General features: G+C 43.8%; 1 long non-coding RNA gene across 1 annotated transcript in view; it reads right to left on the bottom strand.

The window, feature by feature from the left end:
* LOC132210897 (uncharacterized) overlaps nucleotides 1-15,291 on the bottom strand; it is a 28,495-nt gene that overhangs the window by 2,461 nt on the left and 10,743 nt on the right. Inside the window, exon 2 of the long non-coding RNA XR_009447119.1 lies at nucleotides 985-1,244. This is a non-coding gene — a long non-coding RNA (uncharacterized LOC132210897). The remainder of the gene's footprint in view (nucleotides 1-984; nucleotides 1,245-15,291) is intronic.

Genomic DNA, 15,291 nt, shown 5'->3' with positions numbered 1-15,291 from the left:
CATTCGACACACAGTCAAGCATTCAAAATGATGGCAATAACAATCTTCCAGCTACATTTCTGGCTTATAAGTGTTAAGCACTTTGTCCAATTTCTATTTTGAAGCAGAATGTCTGTCAATGTATGGCAGTAAATGCAAAGTTTTTTTTCAACTTTCAAAGCAAGGTATTTTTAAAACACCCATTACTGTCAGTTCAGAGAGTTATAGAGATAAACAGCACAGAAACAGACCCTTCGGTCCAACTCATCCATGCCAACCAGATATCGTAAATTAATCTAGTCCCAGTTGCCAGCATTTGTCCCATACCATTCCAAACCCTTGCTATTCATGTATCCATCCAAATGCCTTTTAAATATTTTAAATGTTGTATTTGTACCAGCCTCCACCACTTCATTTGGCAGCTCATTCCATCCACACATCATCCTCTGTGTGAAAAAGTTTCCCCTTAAGTTCCTTTTAAATCTTTCCCCCCTCACCTTAAACCTATGCCCTCTAATTTATGGACTCCCCTATCCTGGGAAAAAAACCTAGACTATATATCCCATCCCATGCCCCTCATGATTTAATAAACCTCTGAGGCCTCAGCTAGAACCTCCAGGGAAAATAGCCCTAGTCTGTTCAGACTGTTCTCACTGCTTAAACCCTCCAGCCACTGCAACACCCTTGTAAATCTTTTATGAACCATTTCAAATTTAACAACTTCTTTCCTACAACAGGGAGACCAGAATTTAATACAGTACTTCAAAAGTGATCTCATTTAATTCACAGTACAAAACATGACAGCAGAGCTAACAGGACATTTTGTTTCATGTTTATGAATGCATCATGGCATTTTTGACGATTGAATATGGTAACATAAACAACTGCACATTGTTAACTCACTTATCCAGGACAGAACCTCCCAATGAACCCCTGTATTAAAAACATAGTAAAATACAACACTTAATAGGGACATTTAAAGTATCAAAACATTTTCTCACTTACCTTTCAGCAAGTTTTTGACTCCTTAGCTGGTGTTCCTGATGGTCACAATCTCTCCAAGGAGATGCTTTATTTTCACTTTTACAAGTGTAAACGAAGATAGTATATAGGAGCAAATATCTGTGGTCATCAAAATGGGGACCATGCTGGGAAGGCACAGGAAATAGTTTTACCCCCCAAAAAACTGAGTTCATTATTTTGCAATCTGTTCTGCATTTTCACTATGAGATGGACATCTGGCTGTATGTTTCTGGACTACATCACTAAGAAAGAGAGAAATTAGAAGTTAGAAGGCTAGGTTGAGGCAAGGTTAAAATCTTGGGGGACCATACAGTTAAAGGAGTGGAAGCAGGAGGTGAAGTCAGTACGGGTGAATCCCTGTCCATTACCAGAAAGGTTAAATTCGAAACCAGATACAAATAGTCGCAGAGATAATGGGAACTGCAGATGCTGGAGAATGCAAGATAACAAAGTGTGGAGCTGAGTGAACACTGCAGGCCAAGCAGCATCTCAGGAGCACAAAAGCTGATGTTTCAGGCCTAGACCCTTCAACAGAGAGGGGGATGGGGAGAGGGTTCTGGAATAAATAGGAAGAGAGTGGGAGGCGGACCAAAGATGGAGAGAAAAGAAGATAGGTGGAGAGGAGAGTATAGGTGGTGAGGTAGGGAGGGGATAGGTCAGTCCAGGGAAGACGGACAGGTCAAGGAGGTGGGATGAGGTTAGTAGGTAGGAAATGGAGGTGCGGCTTGAGGCGGGAGGAAGGGATGGGTGAGAGGAAGAACAGGTTAGGGAGGCAGAGACAGGCTGGGCTGGTTTTGGGATGCAGTGGGGGGAGGGGACAAACTGGGCTGGTTTTGGGATGCGGTGGGGGAAGGGGAGATTTTAAAGCTGGTGAAGTCCACATTGATACCATTGGGCTGCAGGGCTCCCAAGCAGAATATGAGTTGCTGTTCCTGCAACTTCGGGTGGCATCCTTGTGGCACTGCAGGAGGGGCCTTGATGGACATGTCATCTGAAGAATGGGAGGGGGAGGTGAAATGGTTCGCGACTGGGAGGTGCAGTTGTTTATTGCGAACTGAGTGGAGGTGTTCTGCAAAGCAGTCCCCTAGCCTCCGCTTGGTTTCCCCAATGTAGAGGAAGACACACCGGGTACAATGGATACAGTATACCACATTGGCAGATGTGCAGGTGAACCTCTGCTTAATGTGGAAAGTCATCTTGGGGCCTGGGATAGGGGTGAGGGAGGAGGTGTGGGGGCAAGTGTAGCATTTCCTGCGGTTGCAAGGGAAGGTGCCGGGTGTGGTGGGGTTGGAGGGCAGTAGGTGGTTTACTGTATCCATTGTACCTGGTTCTACATTGGGGAAACCAAGCGGAGGCTTGGGGACCGCTTTGCAGAACACCTCCGTTCGGTTCGCAATAAACAACTGCACGTCCCAGTCGCGAACCATTTTAACTCCCCCTCCCATTCTTCAGACGACATGTCCGTCATGGGCCTCCTGCAGTGCCACAAGGATGCCACTCGAAGGTTTCAGGAACAGCAACTCATATTCCGCTTGGGAACCCTGCAGCCCAATGGTATCAATGTCGACTTCACCAGCTTCAAAATCTCCCCTTCCCCCACCGCATCCCAAAACCAGCCCAGTTCGTCCCCTCCCCGCACTGCATCACACAACCAGCCCAGCTCATCCCCTCCCCCAGTGCATCCCAAAACCAGCCCAGCCTGTCTCTGCCTCCCTAACCTGTTCTTCCTCTCACCCATCCCTTCCTCCCGCCTCAAGCCGCACCTCCATTTCCTACCTACTAACCTCATCCCACCTCCTTGACCTGTCCGTCTTCCCTGGACTGACCTATCCCTTCCCTACCTCCCCACCTATACTCTCCTCTCCACTTATCTTCTTTTCTCTCCATCTTCGGTCCGCCTCCCACTCTCTCCCTATTTATTCCAGAACCCTCTCCCCATCCCCCTCTCTGATGAAGGGTCTAGGCCCGAAACATCAGCTTTTGTGCTCCTGAGATGCTGCTTGGCCTGCTGTATTCATCCAGCTCCACACTTTGTTATCTACAATAGTTGCATTTAGATTAACAATGCTTCAAAGGAGAATGGTATGATCAACTGTGCGTTGATTCTGGGTAGTAACTTATAGGGAACTGAGTGTTGTGGCCCATGGTGAGGAATATTGCAGAATCGGGCAACAAGTGTGGCAAGGCCCATTTGGATGTCGAGATCACCTCATTTCTATCTTTCTGACCTGTGTGTTTGGCAACTAATGATTATACCATAACTGAAAATTTAATATGGAATTTAATGCTTTATCTACTGGAGAGATCCTAGTTTACTGAACTTGGTGAAGAAGTGTATCAAGAAAACATTAACTTTCTGATTAATGAATTTAATGGTCATGTGTAGACTCCAGACATTCATGAACAATTTATTCTTTCAGCATTATTATTAGCACATAGTTCAGGTAAATTATTGGTGTCTCATACTTATGTACTCTGTATATGCTAGACAAATGGTTATGTCTCTTTGGCCAAAATATGAGGTTGCTAATGCCCTGCAAAGGGAATTTTTGAAGAAATAAAATGGGATTTTGAGAAAGACACACGTTATATGTTAAGGTTCAGCAGAACAGTCAAAGAATCTAGATGGAGGTTAGAAACATTAAGAAATAAACTTGATGGAATGATCTGAGGAAGGGTCACTGGACCCAAAATATTACCTCTGTTTTTTCCGTCACAGATGCTGCCAGACCTGCTAAGCTTTACCAGCAACTTTGATTTTGTTCTTGCTGGAATGATATTTGGAACTGGGGAGAAAGACATAACGGCCGCTTGGGTTCGTGTTATTTAACATCTTGTTACTATTATGTTGTGAACTTAGATATACCATACTATTATGTTTCGCTGTTGGTATCAGCAACAAATGCTGCAGCTGAAAATGGAATTAGTTCTGTTAAAGCATGCTAATCTTAAAACTTCAAAACTGCTTGGCCAGATGCTAACGGCCCCATTATTTCAGAACCAGACCATTGTTTAACTCTGTAGTGAAACTGCTTTGTTAGAGGAATACTATTGTCATAGTGTAAACTTCAGAACTTTAATAGCTGTTCATGGATTGAAAGAAGCAGCACCATCTCTGTCTGGAATAAATTGTTAAGGAACAGGGACAAACTGCTGTAGAGAAATGTAAAGCATTTCGCCATGCTTGGGAGAAGGAGTCAAAGCTATGTCAACAAAATTGCTTAAACAGCTGCTTGATAACTGTCAGCCTTATGCAACAAGGATAAAAGGGTGCCCTCGAGTTAACAGCAGGAAGGCTGTGTTTCCAAACAGACAGCCAATGCCAAATATAACAAGGAACACCGCAGCTACTTCTGATAAGAAGGCAAGCAGCAGACTTGATGCTTCCAGAGGAGTTCCTTGATAAAGTGTTCAATAAAGTTGCGTTGGATCTTTCCTTGACTCTTGTTACCTTTGTCTATCTCACTGTGTAACATTCCTGTGTTTAAAAAGTGTATTACTGCAAACTGATCAAGGTTAGTCAATGCACATTTACAAACCCTTTCAGTTTACTGAACTGGCATCCTAGGTGGTCCTGGTAAGAAGGACCTAAAATGATGCTCTCGTAAATCAAACCACACCAAAAAGGGAAGGTAACCGAGAGAACCAGGTGCTTACATTGTAAGATACACACATTGTAGATTTCAAGACACAAGTCCTAGAGGGCAAGATGAAGATTACAGTATGGCCAGTGTTATGAATTGGGGGGAAATCCTAATAAAATATTTAAATAAGAAGTGGCGTGAGTGGGTAAAATTTTGTGATAAACTGACATTAGGTCTGGAATCTGAGGGTCAGAATTGCTGGGAGGAAGCACATTGTTGCTGAGGGAAACGTGCTTCCAAAATAGTTAACACCATAGCCACAGCTAGTTGTATGGATGAGCTCTGTGGTAAAGAAACAGAGAGCTTAAATTTAAAGAGGCATACAGAGTGAAAGAGAAGAAATAATTAGCACCACACAAGAAGTCAAGAAGAAGTTGGGGGAGAGACAGATCCTCAGAATTAATGGGAAGTTAGAGTGCACTAAGTTAGAATTAGAAAGAATTAATTTAAAGCAAATGGAGGAGGAGCACTGCAGACAGACATACTCGATTACAGTCCAACAGATTTATTTGAAAATGCAAGTTTTTTGAGCTCAGCTCCTCCCTCAGGCATAGTGTGAGAGAAAGGCTATAAGACACAGAATTTGTAAGTAGAAAAGTAACAGTCCTAAAACTGACCGCATCTTGCTGAATCTTTAATCAGTTAGGAAGGAGACTACTTACTAAAATGCAAAATCCAGATTCATCTCAAGTCATTGACCTTGTCCATCCCAGTCCAACACCACATCATAACGAAGATACTGACTGCATATGGGACAGTTTCAGGGCCAGTTTGAGAAGGTCGAGCAGCAGGAGCAGCGGTTGATCAGGGATCGAGATGCTGCCCAGATAATTGCAGCCCAGCTTGTAGAACTGTGTAAAGATTTGCAAGCGGTGATCAGGGTCCTGCACCAAGTAGGTAAAGAAAATAAAACTCACTCTGCTGATCACTTGAAGGTCCAGAGCAAGATTGAAATTGTTACTGTTGGCACAGAGTGTGAGAGCCCTGGGGGATAGTGCCCACATTGTAGACTAGGTGGATACAGGGCATACAAGTATGCTGCCCTGAATGGTGAATGGGGACCACCATCATCCTTTTGGAACAACGTGGACCCCTGCATCCCCAGACCATTAACCACTGTACCTCCGCTACACATGCTCCAATTCTAGTACACTCTCCTGCAATGTTAGAACCTCCGGCCTTAAAGCAACCTGAGCCACCTCCCCCTCCCCCCCTCCCCCTCTGAACCGCGCCCCCCCCCCAAGTCCTTGCAATTCACCAGCTTTCTCTTCTTGTCCTTACTCCCACCCCATTGAACCCTCTGACCACCAGCCACCTGAGTGGTCAGAACAACACCCCACCATACACACTATGCCTTTTTCCGCAAGATATAGTAGACCCAGCTTTCAGAGATTGCTAAGTAAATCCCTAGATTTGAGTCATTGACAGACCCAATGAATTCTTTGATCACACGCATCACTATAGTGTCCTGTCCAGGCTTGATGACACTGAAGAGGCGAAATTAATCTTACAATACCTGAGTCCAGCTATCTATTCTGCTTTCTCTGGGCCTCAGAATATAGGAGGAGATATTTTGAAGGACATGAAGAAGCTAGCAAGGATTGAATAATTGCAAGCAGAGGAAAAGAGAGCACCCAATTGCATTTGTCAGGCATCTGTGGACACAGGTGACATGGACAGAGCTATGCTAACAAAGCCACAAAGGGCCAAAGAGACTGGAACCCTTGTTTCACACACCACTGAGGTGGTAAAGAAGGTAGGTGAGCATTTTCACCCAGCAATGAAGCCCACACTGAGGCTTGGGTACTTCGAAGGATGACCCAGGCCTGGGAGAAAGAGTTGCAGCTGTTAGAGGACCCTAAGCACAGCAAGGGATGCAAGATAAACCAACTGAATGTGGGAAATGTGGCATCAAATCCCATGTGCCCCCAAACCCCACATGCCCCAAACCCTGCATACCTGAACGCTGCATAGCCGAAACCATGTGTACTCTAACTCTGCATACCCCAACCCCACATACCCCAAATGTGTATACCCCAACAGGCCAATCCCTAGATCCTGTATGGTGGAGGGATTGACAGAAATAGGGGTGGTTACAGCTGTCCCCAGTATGTGCCTCCTGTCGTGAGAGGCAAAGTCCTGCAGTAGGGTGGTCCTAGGCAGCAGCTGCTGCAGGGAAAATGTTATTTTGTGGATGCACAGGCCATTTGTTAGAGATTGTAGGACACCCCATGAGCAAGCCTGACCACAGAAACAAGAAATAGAGATCCCCATCCTTATGGCTAGAGGGAGACAGGTGAGGCAAGCCCCTATAAATTAAATGGGGGAGATGACATAGCCCCATATGTCTTCAACTGGATACACTTCTAAGAATGTGCCAGTGGTAGACTCCTCCACAGTGGGACAGAATAGAGTGAACTCTGGTGGAAGGGAAAGTAGGAGGTCAGTCCATCGCGTTCCTATGGGACACGGGGGAGCCAGAACTATTCTTAACACATCCTGTGATTTAAATATATGGCACATATGTCGGAAATTTGTCCTGACTGGTTTTATTGGGCAGCTACTGGAGAGAGTAGAGACAGACCCTTTCGTATTTTAATTGGAAATGTGATTCAACACCACCCAGCAATGCTCATGAGGCAGAACACAGCCTGGGCTCGGACCTTATGCTGAGGAATAATTTGTTGTCCAACCCAGCAAACTGCTGCATCTGGCAGATGCCCATAGCTGATAAGGCCACAGCAGGAGTTGCTACAGGCATGTATTTAGAATGGGTTTGTGCCATGGGAAATTATGGATTAAACTCACCAAAATGACAGATGATTCAGCAGCGCAGGCAATTCTGGTGAAGCACACCAAAAACATTCACCAGCCATAAACAATGACTGTGCTCACATGATCAGTGAGGTCCTGACCGAAGAACTGAACCCAAAACCACTGAGACAGTACACCATTCTGAAGCAGGCAGATGAGACAGTAGCCAAGGTCATCAACAGCTGACTGCAACAGGGAGTCTTACGCCTTTGGCATCCATTAACAATTCAACAGTCTGGTCAGTTGGGAAACTGGTCTTGACAACTTACTATTACTTATTATTAATTGCTATTTCTCACACTTCTGCCCTCATCCTTTCGCTTACCTCCTACAACACTGATAGGTGTTCATGGTCCTCACTTCCCATCAGCATCTGCAGCCAAAGCATCATAAGCTGCCATTTCCGCCACCTCCAGCAGGATACCTCCACCAGAGACATAGACCCTTCCTCTCCTCTCCCTTGTCAGCCTTTCTTCAGGACCATTCCCTCTTAAACACACTGGTCCACTTCTTCTTCACTTTCAACACTCCCACAGCGCCACCTGCATGTAATCATACAAAGCATAACATCTGTCCCTTTGCTTCCTCCTTCCTCACTATACAAGGCTCCAGACACACTGTCTAGATGAAGTAGTGATTTACCAGCACTTCACTCAGTTTAATCTACTGTATTTGACGCTCACAATGTGATCTCCTCTACATTAACGAACAGAATCATGTTTTCCACTTGGGGATTATGTTGCCTTCAGGGGTCAATCTCAGGTTCAAGAATTTCAGGGCCATAACATCTTCTTCCATGTCCTTTACCCACTGCACACTCCAGGCCTTATCATGACATGGGCTGCTTTCAGCACAGTCAATTCATTTTCACTACATATGGTCCTCATGATCAGATTTTCTTCTTCCCTGGCACTGCATTATTGTTCCCTATGTTTGTCTAGGATGGGACAGGAATTGCATGTGGCAGAAGCCCTTTGTAAGTGGTAGGCAATTGAAAAGGCAAGTTGGGTAAGATGCAGCGAGGGAACTCACAGTGTGAACTCTCACAAAAAAACTCGACACAACTCAGATCGAGCTATAAAACATTGATATTCAGCCCAATGTGTCAGACACATCAAGAAGGATAATTCACTCTTTCAGAATCACAAAGTCTGCAGTTTGCATTTTGGTATTGCAAGCGATGACATAATCAAGGATAATAAAATGTGAGGCTGGATGAACACAGCAGGCCAAGCAGCATCTCAGGAGCACAAAAGCTGACGTTTCGGGCCTAGACCCTTCATCAGAGAGGGGGATGGGGGGAGGGAACTGGAATAAATAGGGAGAGAGGGGGAGGCGGACCGAAGATGGAGAGCAAAGAAGATAGGTGGAGAGGGTGTAGGTGGGGAGGTAGGGAGGGGATAGGTCAGTCCAGGGAAGACGGACAGGTCAAGGAGGTGGGATGAGGTTAGTAGGTAGCTGGGGGTGCGGCTGGGGGTGGGAGGAAGGGATGGGTGAGAGGAAGAACCGGTTAGGGAGGCAGAGACAGGTTGGACTGGTTTTGGGATGCAGTGGGTGGGGGGGAAGAGCTGGGCTGGTTGTGTGGTGCAGTGGGGGGAGGGGATGAACTGGGCTGGTTTAGGGATGCAGTGGGGGAAGGGGAGATTTTGAAACTGGTGAAGTCCACATTGATACCATATGGCTGCAGGGTTCCCAGGCGGAATATGAGTTGCTGTTCCTGCAACCTTCGGGTGGCATCATTGTGGCAGTGCAGGAGGCCCATGATGGACATGTCATCAAGAGAATGGGAGGGGGAGTGGAAATGGTTTGCGACTGGGAGGTGCAGTTGTTTGTTGCGAACTGAGCGGAGGTGTTCTGCAAAGCGGTCTCCAAGCCTCCGCTTGGTTGCCCCAAGGTTCACCTGCACATCTGCCAATGTGGTATACTGCATCCATTGTACCCGGTGCGGCTTCCTCTACATTGGGGAAACCAAGCGGAGGCTTGGAGACCGCTTTGCAGAACACCTCCGCTCAGTTCGCAACAAACAACTGCACCTCCCAGTCGCAAACCATTTCCACTCCCCCTCCCATTCTCTAGATGACATGTCCATCATGGGCCTCCTGCACTGCCACAATGATGCCACCCGAAGGTTGCAGGAACAGCAACTCATATTCTGCCTGGGAACCCTGCAGCCATATGGTATCAATGTGGACTTCACCAGTTTCAAAATCTCCTCTTCCCCTACTGCATCCCTAAACCAGCCCAGTTCGTCCCCTCCCTCCACTGCACCACACAACCATCCCAGCTCTTGCCCCCCACCCACTGCATCCCAAAACCAGTCCAACCTGTCTCTGCCTCCCTAACCGGTTCTTCCTCTCACCCATCCCTTCCTCCCACACCAAGCCGCACCCCCAGCTACCTACTAACCTCATCCCACCTCCTTGACCTGTCCGTCTTCCCTGGACTGACCTATCCCCTCCCTACCTCCCCACCTATACTCTCTCCACCTATCTTCTTTACTCTCCATCTTCGGTCCGCCTCCCCCTCTCTCCCTATTTATTCCAGTTTCCTCTCCCCATCCCCCTCTCTGATGAAGGGTCTAGGCCCGAAACGTCAGCTTTTGTGCTCCTGAGATGCTGCTTGGCCTGCTGTGTTCATCCAGACTCACATTTTATTACTTTGGAGAAGGAAATGAGTTTGGACCTGTGACAGGGTTGGGGTTAGATTGCAAGGATAGTAAGGGTTAAAGGTTGATTTTATTCACAGAGAAGCATGATGAGGACAAATTTGATGGAAAGGCGTGAAGGACCTGAGACAAACATAAGCAATATGATCAACATTCAATCCAGAAACTGAAATAAAGTCATCAGCAGTTCAGCAGAAGTAGGTCTAAAGGTACAGAGGTAGATCCGATCGACAAGATATGCTTAGAGCAGGCTTCAGGATAGATATTCATTCATTGGTTGTGGGCCTTGCTGGCTAAACTAGTAGTTATTGCGCACCTTTAACTTCGAAGATAGCAGTGAGCTGCCTTCTTCAAGTCAGCTGTCCTTGGACTGTAAGTAAATCACCTGTTTGCAAGCATGTTCCAGGATTTTTCACCCGATAGGGTCAATACGAGAGAAACTGCAGAAAATTGAGAGTTCACAGATAGGTCAGGTTGGAACTAGGGGAAGCTGGCTCTAAATGGCTTAGTGAAGGCAGAGGCAGCTGATTGGTTGATGTCAACCACTCTCTGATAAGTGGCCTTCTGGAAAGCAGAAGGAGGGAAATTCACGTAGATGATGTACATGTAAATTCAGCTCATAAGTGGAACATGAATCTCTTTTTAATTGTTAAGAATGAACTGTTTACATTCACAACTACGATCTCTCATTGTGTTGGAATGCTTTATGACTTTAGAGGTGAATTTTGATGAAAACAGCCCTTCAAGCTGAAATTTTCTCCACAGGTTCTGCTGGGTACACCTGAAACTATTTTTGTAGTTTAGATTTCTGGCATCTAGGAGATTTTCCCCTTGTAGATAGGGAGGTGTGGCTTCAGATTTTAGATTCAGAAATTAAGACATTTTAACAGTCGCAGTGGGAGTTTTACCTGGCTCACAAAGACTCCCATGATGTCTCTTATCATTTTCTTGAAACTGTCATAACAAGATACAGAGCTAGATGAACATAGCAGGCCAAGCAGCATCAGAAGACTTCCTCTGATGCTGCTTGGCCTGACGTGTTCATCCAGCTCTACACCTTGTTGTCTCAGATTCTCCAGCATCAGCAGTTCCTGCTATCTCTTGAAACTGACCTCTGTTTATGCAAGTGTTTGAGAAACATGGCTGGACGGGATTAACTTGTAAAACTGTTAAATCAGTGGCTTCCACTCTCATTAACTGGCTGCCTGCCCCTTAACTGCCTCGCCTCGTTTCAGTAAGTCTCAAAAACTAGCAAGTTGGAGTGACATTCCATAACTTCAATTACAAAGCAAGACTGGACATGTTAAGAACTGTTTTCCCACAAGGAGCAGACTGACAGGAAATTTGTCTGCTTAGAGCAAATAGAGATTAGTTGCAGCCTACCCTTGAAAAATTGAGAACGAGATGGCACAGACAAAAATAATTGGCAAAACAAGCAATAACTTTTATATGTAGCAAGTTGGTCTGGAAAGCATTGCCTGCGAGTGTGGTCCTGTTCAATCAAGGCATTCAAAAGGGATTTGTACTGACATTTGAAAAGGAACAATGTGCAGGGTTACAGGAAGAGGGCAGGAAATGGCACTAAGCTAAATAATTCTGTGGAAAGTCAAGTCTGTGTCGCTTTCAGTCAAGGTTGTGAACTTTGACTGGTATCTGGAAATCTTCACTTATGCTCAAATACAAAAAAAATGTTTAATGCAGGGATAAGCAGCCTGTGATATTTTTGACAATGCAAATTTCAAATATTCTTTTCAAAAGACATTTCTAAATTGATAAGGAGATGATTGGGAGTAGGAGAGATGTTGGATTGTAATTGAGCTATTACATATGTCTGTACCAAAGGGTTCCTTTTGGGATTTATTGAGGGCTACCTTTTGGTTTTCAGAGACTTATTTTACATTCTCACTAACTCATTTATTAGATGATTTACATTATCTTTTGTGTTTGTGTTGATGTAAGAGGTATGTAGATTTAGCAAAACAGAATTAGAAGACTTCATCAATATCCTCAAAGTCACCATCCACTCGATTAAACCTAGAGACATAATATGGAAAGCACAAATTCTGTAGACACTACAGTATTTAAATTGGCACAATTGGCATGAGGCAGACTTTTAAAAAATCTGGTACACACTTAAATAAACAAAGATCCAACACCGTAAATGGGATAATATTTTAGGGCATCAGACTTATGTACTCTGACTATACCAAAGAAATGGTTATGTCTTACTGGCAAAAATATGGGGTTCATATTGCCCCGCAAGGGGGACATTTGGAAGAAATAAAAAGGATTTTGAGAAAGGCACACAGATTAGATGATACTCGTTAAGATGTTATCTGGAATTGGGGAGTAATATATACACAGCCACTTTGGTTTGTATTATTTTACATCTCATCGTTATTATTATTTTATGTACTTTGATATATCTTACTATCAGCTTTCACTGTTGGCGCCAGCAACAAATGCAGCAGTTGAAAAGAAAATTAGTTCTGTTAAAACATGATAACCTTAAAACTGCAATGTGTGTTACATTATGTTATTTCACAGTAATAGCCTATTTTCTTTATTTTCATGCTTATTCCCCTACTTTTGTGATTTATTTATTGATTATCATTCTGTAAACCATTTATTGATTATTGGTTTATGCATATCTGTTCTCTATAACTAAAAGATGCATTTTTAAATTGTACACAGTGTAGCAACTCAACTTTGATATGAACTGATGTGGGGAGAAATGACCAATTATACTCATGTTTGTTCATCATTTTAAAATAATGAATAAAGAGGAGGTGTGATAGTGTAAACTTCAGAACTTTAATAACTGTTCAATGGATTGAAAGCATCTGGAATAACAGTCTAGAATAAACTATTAAGGGATAAGGAAAAACTGTTATACAAGAATTGAAAGCCATTAGGACAAGAATGATTGTATACTACATAAACAAAACTGTTTGAACAACTGCTTGATAACTGGCTGCCTTATGCCACAAGGATAAATAATTGCCCTGGAGTTAATCGCAGGAAGGCTGTGTTAGACAGGAAGGCAGCCAATGCCAAATATAACAAGGAACATCAAATCTATTCCTGATAAGATGGTAAGCTACAAACTTGATGAATCCAGAGGGGTTCCTTGATAAAGTTTCAATAATGTTGTATTAGGCCTCCCCCTAACTCTTGTCCCATCTGTCTTGTCCCATCTGTCTATCTCACATTGTAAAGTGTCTGAGTTAAAATGATTACTACAAACTGGTCAGGGTTAGTCAGTGTGTGCCATCATGAGTACGTGTCCTTAACTATTCACGGCACTTCTGTTAAAGTTCTTATGGAAGAGAGACAAATGAGTTAAATGGACAAACATAGAAAATAGAGGAGGCCATGTAATCCATCAGGCAATGGATGGACATCTGGCAATTAATATGATCATGGTTGATCAGACATTTCAATTACTTTAACCCACACTATCCCCATAGTCCTTTATGCATTCGGAAATCAGAAACCTATCAAACTCTACTGATAATGAACTCATAGTCCAAAGTTTCTGGGCTAAAGAGTTCCAAAGGTTTACTAACATCTGAGTAAAAACAATCTCCTTATCTCGGTTATTTATACACCTCTGTCATTTGCAATTTGTAAATTGCATGGTTCTAGGCTTGATAACCAGAGGAAACAGCTTGTCTGCATTAACCCTGCCTATGCTTTTATATATTTTGTCAGGTTCAATTAGGTTTTTCCCTTATTCATTCACAGGATGTGGGTACCAGAAGGCAGTTATGCGTCAACCACATTGCTGTGAGTCTGGATTCACATGTAGGCCACTCCTGGTGAACCAGATGGATTTTCGCCCAACAATCAACAACAGTTTCATGGTTACCATTAGACTCTTAATTTCAGACTTTTATTGACTTCAAATTCATCCATTTATCATGGCAGGATTTGAACCCAGGTCTCCTAAACACTACCTGGGTCTCTGAATTATTTGCCTAATAATCATTCCACTGGGCCATCAGCTGTCCCCACCTCTCATTCTTCAAAACTGTAGAAGCTCAATCTGTGCATTCTCTCTTCATGGGAAAGTCTTGCAATGCTAGGAACAAAGTTAGGCCACTTTTGGAATTCTGCATTCAATTCTGACCTCCATGCTATGGGAAAATGTTGTGACATGTGAAAGGATTCAGAAAAGATTTACAAGGATGTTGCTGGGGTTGGAGGGTTTCAGCTATAGAGAGAAGCTGAATAGGCTGGGGCTATTTTCCCTGGAGCGTCAGAGACTGAGGGGTGACTACATTGTTGTTTATAAAATCATGAGAGTCATGGATAATGTGAATAGTCAAGGTCTTCTTCCCAAGGTAGGGGAATCCAAAACTAGAGGACATAGGTTTAAGGTGAGGGGCGAAAGACTTACAAAGGAACTAAGGGGAACTTTTTCACGCAGAGGGTGGTGTGGGTATGGAAAGAGCTGCCAAAGGAAGTGGTGGAGGCTGGTACAATTACAACATTTAAAAGGCATCTGGATGAGTATTTGATTAGGAAGGGTTTAAAGGGATATGTGTGAAATGGTGACAAATGGGACTAGATTATCTTTAAAATATCTGGTCGGCATGTACGAGTTGGACTGAAGGGTTTGTTTCTGTGCTGTACAATTCTATGAATTCTACAAGTCTAGAGAAACTTTTCTGCACACTCTGTTTGAGAATAATATCTTTTCTGAGGTATAGAGATCAAACTGCACACAAAACTCCAGGTACAGTCTAACTAAGCTTCCACACAACTGAAGCAAGACCTTAATACTACTGAACTTAAATTCTCCTGTGATAAAGGCTGACGCATTATTAGCCTTCTTAATAGATTGCTGCACCTGCATGTTCGCCTTGCGTGCTCTTCTGACAAGGAGATATTGTTCTCCTTATATCTTGACTTTCCAACCTCTCACCGTTTAAGAAATGTACTACACATAGTTAACACCTGCCAAAGTAGATAACCTCACATTTTTCCATCTGCTACGTTACTGACCACTCACGATGTCTTTTTGCAAAGCCTGCTGAAGCTGTTTCACATCTTCCTCACTACACACATTCCTGCCTAACTTAGTGGACAATTTATAATAAACCTATTCAGAGATGCTATGACACACGTCTGGAGCAGGTGGGACTTGAATCTGGGCCTTTT

This window comes from Stegostoma tigrinum, chromosome 2 (genome assembly GCF_030684315.1).
Source record: "Stegostoma tigrinum isolate sSteTig4 chromosome 2, sSteTig4.hap1, whole genome shotgun sequence".
Taxonomy (NCBI): Eukaryota; Metazoa; Chordata; class Chondrichthyes; order Orectolobiformes; family Stegostomatidae; genus Stegostoma; species Stegostoma tigrinum.
Note: the sequence above shows the minus strand (reverse complement) of the source record. Positions and strands in the feature narration are given on the sequence as shown.